General features: G+C 36.3%; 1 long non-coding RNA gene across 1 annotated transcript in view; it reads right to left on the minus strand.

Annotated features, from left to right (window-relative positions):
* The window catches only part of LOC114486162 (uncharacterized), a 32,056-nt gene extending 19,604 nt beyond the window's left edge, over positions 1-12,452 (minus strand). The window contains exon 1 of the long non-coding RNA XR_008617106.1: positions 12,124-12,452. This is a non-coding gene — a long non-coding RNA (uncharacterized lncRNA). The remainder of the gene's footprint in view (positions 1-12,123) is intronic.
* Positions 12,453-12,703: the final 251 nt, after the last annotated feature.

The following is a 12,703-nucleotide window of genomic DNA, read 5'->3' on the forward strand; positions in this document are numbered from 1 at the left end:
ATACAGCCACTATGGAGAACAGTATGGAGGTTCCTTAAAAAACTAAAAATAGAACTACCATATGACCCAGCAATCCCACTACTGGGCATATACCCTGAGAAAACCATAATTCAAAAAGAGTCATGTACCACAATGTTCATTGCAGGTCTATTTACAATAGCCAGGACATGGAAGCAACCTAAGTGTCCATCAACAGATGGGTGGATAAAGAAGATGTGGCACATATATACAATGGAATATTACTCTGCCCATTTTTAAGTGCATTCTTTGTTTGTTTGTTGTTGAATTGTATGAGTTCTTTATATATTATATATATGACAAGGATATAACTCATCAGATATGTTATTTACAAATATCTTCTCCCATTCAGTAGGCTGTCTTTTCACTTTATTAATGGTTTCCTTTGCTGTGTAGAAGCTTTTTAGGTTGATATAATCCCATTTGTTTGTTTTTGCTTTTGTTTCCCTTGCCTGAAGAGACATATCTAGAAAGATATTGCTAAGACCAATGTCAAAGAGTGTACTGTCTATGTTTTCTTCTAAGAGTTTTATGGTTTCAATGACCTGAATTTTTTAGGAAAAGAACATTGGCAGTAGTATGGAGGATGTCCTCACCAAAGAAAATATTGGTAGGAAGGCTCATAGTTAGGAGTCTGTTCAGTTGTCCAAACCAAAGATGGTAATCCCCTAACCTAAACTGATGCAGTGGTGGTGATATTGGAGATGAGAGGCTAAATTCAATGTGGAACTGTTGGAATTAGTGTCTACCTATATGTATTGAGTAAATGGAAAGCTAGAGTCAGAGATGACATTACAATTTCCATTGGGAACCTAAGGGATATTAACTCTTCCACTTGAACTAAATAATCTCAAAGGACCAGATCTGGATTAGAAAACAGTGATGATAAGCTAGGGTGAGCTAAATTTGAAATGCTTGTGAAAATGTCCCAAAGGCAGTTGGAAGTATGGATCTACAAGGCAAAAGTAAGAGGTTTAAGATTAGCATGGATATGTATACATATAGCTCATTCACTTTGTTGTACAGTAGAAACTAACGCAATATTGTAAAGCAACTATACTCCAATTTAAAAAAAAAAGATTAGCATGGGTAAAAATAGTTGTTGAAGCCAAAGACATGAGTGAAATCAGCCAGGGAAAAGATGTAGAATCAAAAGAAAATAAGAAGACAGCCCTAGTTGGCAAAGTAAAAGAAGGAAACTAAAAAGAAATAATTAGAAAGACAGGAGTGGAAACCAGGAACGAGTAGCATGCTGAAATACAAAGAAAGGAGTTTTGAGAAGTTTGTAAACACAACAGATTGCTCATTAATGTGACAATTCCAAAATCAATCTGAAATAATTCATAAAAAAGAGCAGTCTAGAAAATTTTGATGAAGACAAATCTGGGAGGGAAATTGCTCTGTCAGGTGTTTAAATATAGTGTAAAGATACAATATTATAAGTATATTATTATTTCAAATGAATACACAGATTAATGGATCAGAAAAAATGGGCCAGGAAAACATGAATTCTCAGGAGAAAATTTTTGTTGGCTACAACAAGTCTACCTCAAAGTGCCAAGTCCAGACTGGTTTTCAGGCTTATTTTCCTGAATCCCTCAGGGAATAAGATTTATTTTCCAAGGTTTATTAAAGCTCAGGTTGTCACCTCTCCTCCCATGTCTAATTGCCTCTGTAGCTAAAAAATGGTAGACCAAGGGACTGAGATCTTAATCACAAGACTCAGATCCAAGACATGGAATTCATGAATATTTCCAACTCCTTGGTGTCCATTCCACAAATTGAGGCAGAACTGTGTCCTGTTTCAGCAGGATGTAGCCAGAACAGTCAGCACCCCATTCCCTCAAAGACTGAGTGAAGGTTGAAACAGGAGTGGGGACTGAAACCAACTCCCCCTAAAACCTAGCTCCTCTGCTGAGTTTATGATTAACCTCCCTATTCAAAACTTTATCCCCTTTCTTGTCCTGTTACCCAAAAACTGGATTTGCCTCTGGGTGGGTGTCGAGTCAAAAGACACAACCATGCCAAAGGTCAGGAGAAGGAATGACTTATTATTACTTACAGCAAGTAAGGAAAACACCAGGGATCTTTCCCAAAGCAGTGTCTCCTCAAACAGCAAAATTGGGGAAGTTTTAAGCTAAGGGTACATGCGTATTCATGAAGGGGCTTGAGTAGGGGAGAATTCAGCATAGAATTGGGGAAAAGGCAGACAGAGTCCAAGCTTTAGTTGACTGAAGTCAGGAGGGTCAACATCATCATTCCATCCTCCACCTGAGTGGGAGCCTTAGTTCCTACAGTACTCAAAGACTGAACAGATTGTCATGAATATCCTTTGAGGAGGAACTAGGACTCTGTTTTATTGCTGAACTATTGTTTCTTGCCTGCTTTTCCTTTGTTCTGCATTCCCTTACTTCTCTTAAGATCAATAAATACTGAGATCTGTTCAAGGGTAAGCATTGTAGCCAGGCTTAGATCACAAAATGTCTTAGGCCAAAATGGCTTCTCTATGTCAAGAAAGCCATTCCTGGTTCTCTTTCTCTGGAGACCCCCTAACCTATCTGCTTACAGTCCCACACCTGTGAACCCTCAAGATTGAAGAGTATCAAAGAAAAGGGGGGATTGAAAGAGCAGGACCCTGTGGGACTCTCCTGCTTACAAAATCCTTTGTTTCCCCCATTTCCTGTTTATAGGAAAAAAGGTTTCAGCCTCCTAAACCATCTCTGAGTTCCAAAGGGCAGATTCAAACTGTTACCAATTAGGGAGGTGAGGTGGAGGATGGTAACTTCAGGCTAAACACAAGATTCCTGGAACACCACCCTGTTACCTCACCACCAATCAATCAGATGAAAGTCATACATCATGCAGCCATCGCCCCAAATATTGCCTTTAAAAACTCTTCCCCCAAAACCATCTGGAAATACAAGTCTTTTGAGCATGAACCACCTGTTCTCCTTGCTTGACCCTTGCAATAAAATTTCCTCTGCTTCAAACCCCACTTCTGTTTGTTTGGCTCCACTGTGCATTGGGCACATAAACTTGGGTTTGACAACAAGTCCAACAAGAAGATATAATAATTGTAAATATATATGCAACCAAGATAAGACCACATAAACACATAAAGCATATATTAACAAACATAAAGGGAAAAATTGACAGCAACACAATAACAGTTGTGGACTTTAACACCTCACTTACATCAATGGGCAGATCATCCAGACAGAAAATCAGTAAGGAATCACTGGCCTGAAATGGGAAGCAATGGCCAGCAATGGGAAGCACTTGCCATGCTTCATCTCATTTTTCTTCACAATACTCCTAGGACGTAGGTGTTATGATTATCCTCACTTACATATGAAGACAAAACAAACGTTTGGGATAAACAACTTGCACAAGGGAACACAGGTAGTGGAAAAAGAATAAAAGTGAAGGTCTGTAGGATTCCTGAGCCCTCACACTTAATAACCTTACTGAGGTATTGAGAGAGGAAAGCATGTTCTTCCTTCAGCCTCTAACCTGCTCTGCCTCCTTTACTGCTCCTGATACCTATGCTCATACAGAACTTACCGAGATACACTGTTTTTTCTTTCCTTTTTACATTTGGATATAAATATGTCTTTATCCCAGCTACATATATTCAATTATTTTAATTACTCCTCGTGTAATAGTCTCTAAACGTCTCTTCATCTTGGTTTTCTTCCTCTAGATTCAATCTGAAATATCACTTTCTCTCTTAAAATGTGACTCCTCCAAGATCCAATGTTCCAAACCAGTTTATCTACACAACATGTACTATTTTCAGAACCACAGAGGTGTTTAGCAGTGCTTTAGACAATGGAGAGTGAATCAGACATAATCACTGCTCTCAAAAACTTTATAATCAATTTGTTTGACACATTCCCACTATAGCTTATGCTTCCCTTTGTTTAAATGCTACACCTCTACTAAAACAGTTTACTGTTGCACCAGCTTTTTCAGTATTTGCAAAATTAAAGCTAACATTTATATAATTATTTTCATATGAATTATCTCATTCTATACTCACAATACTCTCCTACATTAGTTATTATTAATTCCAACTGAAAAGTAGGAAAGCCAAAGGTAAGTGGTTTGCCTATAGTGACTAAAAAGTGGTAGATGGTAGGTCTTAGAACCAGCCAAAACAGTGAGATTAAACTTATGTTGGTTTACCATCACACTTTGTCTCACATAATTCTAATGATTTATACTAAGCTTGGGATCAATTAAAACCCCCGGCGTGTTTTTCATTTGAATGATTGATGACTTGGGTCACTATCTTTGTGAAACTAATTCCTTAAACCTATTTGTAGGAATTCACATTTGTGCATGTTAATCAACATTATTTAGTTGGTTTTATCTTTAGTCAAAGAGTGTTTATTTTAAGTTTCAATCTTCCGTCACGTTTTCTATGTAAAAGAATATTAGAACATTTCCCCACACCATATACAAAAATAAACTCAAAATGGATGTAAGACCTGAAACCATAAAAGTCCTAGAAAAAGAACATAAGGCAGAACACTCTTTGACATGAATCACAGCAGTATTTTTTTTGGATTTGTCCCCTAAGGCAAAATAAACAAAAGCAAAAATAAACAAATGGGACCTAATAAAAAGTAAAAGCTTTTGCACAGCAAAGGAAACCATCAACAACAAAAAAAGACACCTACTGAATGGGAGAAAATACTTGCAAATGATATGACTAAAAAGGGGTTAATATCCAAAATATATAAACAGCTCATACAACTCAATAAAACCGAATTAAAAAATGGACAGAAGACCTGAATAAATATTTTTCCAAAGGAGACACACAGATGGTCAACAGGCACATGAAAAGATGCTTAACATCGCTAATCTACAGAGAAGTGCAAATTAAAACCACAGTGAGATATTACCTCACACCAGTCAGAATGGCTATTATCAAAAAGAACACAAATAACAAATGTTGACAAGGATGTGGAAAAAAGGGAACCCTTGTATAGTGCTGGTGGGAATGTATACTAGTACAGCCTCTGTGGAAAACAGTATGGAGGTTCCTCAAAAAATTAAAAATAAAACTACCATATGATTGAGCAATTACACTCCTGGGTATACGTTCAAAAAAACCAAGACCACTAATTCAAAAAGACACATGCACCCCAATGTCTATAGAAGCATTATTTACAATAGCCAAAATATGGAAGCAACCAAAGTGTCCATCAAGAGATGAATGGATAAAGATGCGGTATAATAATATAATGGAATACTACTTGGCCATTAAAAAGAATGAAATTCTGGCATTTGCAACAACCTGGATGGACGTAGGTAGTATTATGCTTAGTGAAATATATCAGAGAAAGACAAATACTCTGTTATCACTTATATGTGGATTCTGAAAAATAAAACAGACAAATGTATATAACAAAACAGAAACAGACTCACAGATGTAGAGAACAAACTAGTTGTTACCAGTGGGGAGAGGAAGCAGGGGAGGACAGGATAGGGGTATGGGACTAAGAGACACAAACTACCATGTATAAAATAAATAAGCAACAGGATATACTGTACAGCACAGGGAAACATAGCCATTATTTTGTAATAACTTTAAATGGAGTACAATCTACAAAAATATTGAATCACTATGTTGTACACCAGAAAGTAATATAATATTTCAAATCAACTATACTTCATTTTAAGCGTTTATTTGAAGTTTCAATCCTGTGTCAAGTTTCTATGCCTCCATGCTTTGGGTATACACAAATTTGATCACCTGTATTTGTCTCCATCAAAGTCATTGATTTAAATGTTGATAATAGAAAGATAAGACTGTGAAGCAGGCACGTGGTATATCACCAAATGGAATTTCCCATATGGTGCCATTTCCACACTGACTTAACATATAGTTCATCTATTTTTTTCTATGCCTCACAGCCTTTCTTCTGTTTCAACTGGCATGTTCAGTTTAACATCATATAGAACTAGCTTAGAACAAAGAGCCATTTCCTTCCCAGAAAAGATAACCACCTTATCCTTGTTTTACTTTCAGAAGTTCCCTTAGATAAATTTAACCAAAGAATCTATCACAGCATAATTCAATATAAATTTCTGTACACTGCTACCCATTTAATAGAACTAAATTTAACATGTTAGATATTTGTAACTCTCCAGACAATCAAATATAAAATACCATGGTTCTTAAGCCTCTTCTCCAGCTGTTTAAGATATACTTTGTTAGTTTTCCCGAGTATTTTTAAAGATGTAATGTTTGCATGAACAGAATAAAGTTTATAGCATAATATTAGCAAAATCATAACATTTTCATGCATAAAACAAAACAAAGTTTATAGCATACTATCAGCAAAATCATTTACTTATTCCCATTACACTACTAAATGTCCATTTTAGTCTGCGCCACCAGGGAAGCCCTCCCGAGTATTTTTAAAGATGTAATGTTTGCATGAACAGAATAAAGTTTATAGCATAATATTAGCAAAATCATAACATTTTCATGCATAAAACAAAACAAAGTTTATAGCATACTATCAGCAAAATCATTTACTTATTCCCATTACACTACTAAATGTCCATTTTAGTATCATTAAGTCCTGTTTGCAATGAGGGAAAAAAGCTTCCAGTTAACATTACTTCTTTCACTCATTCAACAAACATATTACCTGATTGCATACTATGCACCAGGCATGTACTAGGTACTAAAAAGACCCAAATGCACCATCCCTGCCATCAAAGGGCTTATTTTTCAGTGGGGTGTTGGTGGGGGGCTGGTGGGGTGGAACTAAAGCAAATCTACAGAGTGCAAATGTATAAGGGTTGATACACTAAATGTTATGGAAAGCACGGAATCTCACTCAGCAGAGAATAGGGCAAGCTTCCTAAAGGGTGTGATGCTTTTGTCTTGACAATGTTCAGAGATCAGGTACATGAATATGGAGAAAGTGTTCTAGGCAGAGCAAATGGCATGTGCAAAGGTATGGAAGCCTGTGAAACCTGATATATTTAGAGAATAAAAGTCGTGTGATGTGGCTGGAAAGAAGGATGAAAGTGGCTGAGTGATAACTGATGAGGCTGGAGAGAATAGCCAGGGTCTCATTGTGAGGACCTTGTGTCCCATGCCAACGAGTGTACTGTTTACCCTGAAGTCAGTGAAGAAAGTGGGCAATATCTGAGTCAGGGAGTTTAATTAGGAGGCTCTGTCAGTGATCAAGGCCAGAGATCAGGGAAGTAACAACGTAATGGAGAGATGGCAGAATGCAGTGACACTCTAATAAAGATGGTGTTTCCCAATGTTCATTGTGCATAAGAATCAGCTGGGAAGCACTTGTAAAATACAGATGTCTGGGCCCAAACCAGACTTACTCACACTTTATATTTTTCAAGTCTCCCCTGAATTCTTCTAATGCAACTAGTCCATGGACTAGCATGTGGGAATGACAATTTTGCCTCTAACTGTAGGACAAGGAAGTAAAAAGAGTTTCAGTTACACTTATTACAAACAATAGAGCAGATAGTAATAAAGTCCACCTGAAAGAGTAAAAATATGGAATGATAGAATATTTTCAAAGAAATAAATTTTATTTCCAAACTGGTTAGAGTAACTAGCCATGAGAACAAACTATTGATTGGTAGAGGTCAATATGTTTCATAATGAAAAAGACTAATTTATAAGATTTTGTATTTACATTTATAATAAGTGAATATATTTTTGCTCTTAAGTTGCTCCCTCTAGTAGATTAAATATTAGCCTTATAATCTTTCTTAAACTTAATTTAGTTTTTACAGCTTTTTATAGAGTCAAAGATAAACTTCAGTCCAGCCTATAATCAAAAGATCATAAATTCCAAATCAGTACTGTCTGAACTAACTTGGTTTTGCTATATAGTCTTCTGACCTACAGAAAAATTTATATTAAGAAAATGCATATCATATGACCATTTATCTTAAACAAGCAAATTGTAGCAAATTCTATTTGCTAGGAAATTCAGGCTATTTATCTGTATTTGTGCTTAACTGTCATTTTCAGGCAGTGCTTGTATTTTAAGTAAATATGTGAGTTAAATTTATTTGTTTTGAAAACTATGTCTCCTGTCCTTGACTTGGTTGAGCAAAGCCTCTCATCTTATTCTGTCTCCACTTTCCATCTTCAAAGTCCAAATTGATTTTAATTCAATGTAACAGTAAGCTCCATAAAGATAGAAGCTGTGTGTCCTGGTTACATCTTATCCCTAACTCCAAGCTCAGGGCCTGAACAGGAGATATAGTTGATATACATTTATTTATTAATAAGAATCATCTTCCCTTTATAATCCTGGGAAAACTCAATTTTACCAAGATTTATCTAAACATATAGACATCTACTTCAGCCAACACAGGAAGGAGCACACATGAACACAAAGCTTTTTTTTTTTTCACAGCCCTATACCAATCAACCCAATGATAAAGATTATTACTTGATCTTCAGAAGAATTGTGATGTCATCAGCAATTGTGTCAAATTACACAAGTAAAATCTCCAAAGGAAAGCCTTGCCCTGGCTCTGAAATTACCGTAGGGGCTGAGACATCAAACCAGTTCTCATCACTCGAAATCCCCTTAAGATTGACCTGACAGAGGAGCCAACCACATTTTAAAGCCAATTTAAAGCACTTGAAAACACTAACATGTTGGCTCTAGTGTAACAGTCGATCTTAGTTTAGCTGTTTTAAAACTATGGCGGGTTTAGTAAGACTAACTCTAGTGACAGGTAATAATGGCAATAGAGGCAAACATGGATGGAGCAGTTATTTAGAGTCAGGCATTGTGCTAAGCACTTTAATCTCATCAAAGCCTCATAATGATTATTTAATGTGTCCCCAGCACTGGCAGGCTGATTCTTAACCACTGCGCCACCAATACTACGCTATTGGTGGCAATGCCAATTGGTAACAGCCACTATGGAGCACAGAATGGAGGTTACCAGAGTAAGGGGAGGCGGGAGGGATAAATTGGAAATTGGGATTGACATATACACACCACTATATACAAAAGAGATAACAAATAAGGGCCTACTGTATAGCACAGGGAACTCTACTCAATACTCTGTAATGACCTGTATGGGAAAGGAATCCAAAAAGGATTGAATAAAATAGAGCTACAATATGATCCAGCAAGTTCACTCTTGTGCACATATCTGGAGGAAAGCATAAATCGAAAAGATATATCTTCCCCAATGTTCACTGCAACACTAGTTACAATAGCGAAGACATAGAAGCAACCAAAATGTCCATCAACATATGAACATAGGTAAAGAATATGTAATACATATATATAATGGAATATGACTCAGCCATAAAATAGAAGAAAATATTGCCAATTGCAGTAACACGGATGGACCTAGAGATGATTGTACTAAGTGAAGTAAGTCAGCCAGAGTAAGACAAATATTGTATGATATCACTTCTAGGTGGAACCTAAAAATTGATACAAATGAACTAACTTACAAAACAGAGGCAGACTCACAGACTTGGAAAACAAACTTATGGTTACCAAAGGGGAAAGGTGGGGGGTAGGGATAAATCAGGAACTTGGGGTAAACATACGAATACTACTATATATAACATAGATAAGCCACACGGACCTACTGTATAACACAGGGAACTCTACTCAATATTCTGGGAATACCTTTCTCAGAAAAGAATCTGAAAAAGAATGAATATATGCATATGTGTAACTGAATCACTTGCTGTGCAGCTGAAATGAACACAACATTGTAAATCAACTATACACCAATAAAATTTAAATTACAAAATAAAAAAAATCACCTATATTTCAAAGGAAAAAAAGAATTCCCACATATTTTTATGGCTTGATAGCTTATTTTTTTAGTGCTTAATATTATCCCATTCCCAGAATATATTAATACTATATCATTTCATTCACCTATTGGAGGACACCTTAGTTTCATTCACATTTTGGCAATATTGAATTAGGTGCTATAAATATCCATATGCAGGTTTTTGTCTGGAAGTATGTTTAAACTACTTTCAGTAAACATCCATGAGAACACTTGCCAGATCGTACAGTAAGGGAATGTTCAATATTATAGCAAGTGTCAATCAGACTACCAAAGTAGCTGTATTATTTTTCATTTCCACTGATAACAAATGACATTTCCTATTGTTCCACATCCCCTACAGAATTTGTTCTTGTCATCGTTCACATTTTAGCCATTCTAAGTGTTACACAGTGGTATGTAATTGTATTTTTAATTTTCTTTTTCATGGCAGCATGTAATCTGGATTATTCTTCTGTATACTTATATGCATAGTGTCTATTTTCTTTGGTGAGGTGTCCATGAAGTATATTGGTCCATATTTTATTTAGGCTGCTTTCATTTTTTTCTACCCAATCTGTATTTATTTATTTTCATGCCTTATTGCATTAGCAAGTACTTGGAGTAAAATATGGAAAAGGAGTCATGAAAGGGGACACCCTTGTTTTTACCTGAACTTAGTGGAAAAGCTTCATGTTTTTGACCATTAATCATGATGTAAGAAAAATGTTTCCTGTAGATCTATGTTACCAACTTGAGAAAGCTCTAGTCTATTTCTTTAACCGAGAGTTTTTATGAAGAATGTGTGTGTTAGATTTTTTTCAAAGGTCTTCTGAATCTATTGATATGTTAATGATTGTCTTTAGGGTGTTGATATGATGGATATAATTATTTGATTTTAGAATGTTGAACCAGCCCTGCATATCTGGGATTATTCCCTCTCATTCGTCATATAAACTTCTCTCAAAATATTGTTGGGTTCGATTTGTTAATATTTTGTTGAGGATGTTTGCATTGATGTTCCTGAGAGACATTGGTCAGTTTTCTTTACTATTCATATGTTCCTCTAAGTTTGGATGTTGTGGATTTAGTGTCAGACATTCATTTGGGGAGATTCTCAGTCATTAAAAAAATATTTTCTGTTCTTTGTTATCTTTATTCTCCTCCTGCTATACCTATTATGTATAGGTCACAGCATTTTCATTGTTCCACAATTATTGATTACTCTATTCTGTTGATTTCTTTCCTGCCCATATGATATGTCAAGACATATATGTCTTGATATGTCTTCAATCTCACAGATATTTCTCCTCAGCCAGCTCTTTGACTGCTAAAACAAAATACGAGAGACTTGGTATTTTAAAAACTACAGAGTATTTTTGTTTTCTCATAATTGCTGAGGGTGAAAAGTTCAAGAACAAGTTATCAGGGGCTTTCCTGGTGGTGCAGTGGTTAAGAATCTGCCTACCAATAAAGGGGACACGGGTTTGAGGCCTGGTCTGGGAAAATCCCACATGCCATGGAACAACTAAGCCCGTGCACCACGAATACTGAGCCTGTGCTCTAGAGCTCACAGGCCACAACTACTGAGCCCGTGTGCCACAACTACTGAAACCCACACGCCTAGAGCCTGTGCTCCGCAACAAGAGAAGCCACCCAAAGCCCCAACGCAGCCAAAAAATTAATTAATTAATTAATTTTTAAAAAAAAATAACAAGTGGCCAGCTGACTTAGTGTCTGGTGAGGGACAAATTTCTGGTTCACAATGTGGGTCTTCTCGCTCAGCAATGAAATGGTGTAATGGGCATAAGATCTTCTGTGTGCTACATTTATTAGGTCACTAATCCCATGTTTGAGGTCTCTGGCCTCATGACCTAATCACCTCCCAAAAGCCCCACCTCCTAATACCATCAACATGGGAGCTGGGTTTCAAAATTTTAAAATTAGAGGTACAAAATATTTACACCATAACAGGGACCACAGAGTTAACTGATTTTTCCTTTCATGTTAAAGGTTTGCACATTTATATTTATTATATAATCCCAAAACCCCTGGGTTTTTTTTTTAAGATTCTTTTCCCATATACTCCAGTACAGACCATTGAGTAGAGTTACCTGTGCTATAAAGCAGGTCCTTATCAATATTTATCTGTTTTATATATAGTAGTGTGTATATGTCAGTCCCAACCTCCCAATTTGTCCCTTCCCCACTTATCCCCTGGTAACCATAAGTTTGTTTTCTAGATCCATGACTCTATTTCTGTTGTGTAAATAAGTTCATTTGTACCTTTTTTTTCTTTTTTAGATTCCTCATATAAGCAATATCATATGATATCTGTCTTTCTGTGTCTGACTTGCTTCACTCAGTATAACAATCTCTAGGTTCATCCATGTTGCTACAAAACCCTTAATTGTTAAGGATAACTCTCAATTTTTTCCAGTATCATCAGCAATTCTTTCTGGCAGACATGTGATAACACTTTTTAAACAGGGATATTGAGACCAAGGCTCCTGACCTGCAAACAAACAAAACATCATTCATATAGTGAAAACTTTGCACATCAAAGGATGAAAGCACTTGGTCTAAATCCCTTTGCTCCCACTGCTGACAGAGAGCAGAGGAGTTTGACTCACTAATCTTCCTTACATGCACTTCTTCCTAATGGGGTTTTCCATCTAAACTTATAAGAAGCGGGAATGCATCATGGAACACACCAATCTCTACCACAGATTCTGAAGCAGCAAAAAAACAAAACAAAACATGATGAACCCATCCAAAGGGTTCTGTCCACATTGTTACAGTAGTTTCCCTCACACTGTGAACCCTTCTCAAACCCTATCACTTGAACCAACTTTTATTTTTTTCA

This window comes from Physeter macrocephalus, chromosome 4 (genome assembly GCF_002837175.3).
Source record: "Physeter macrocephalus isolate SW-GA chromosome 4, ASM283717v5, whole genome shotgun sequence".
Taxonomy (NCBI): domain Eukaryota; kingdom Metazoa; phylum Chordata; class Mammalia; order Artiodactyla; family Physeteridae; genus Physeter; species Physeter macrocephalus.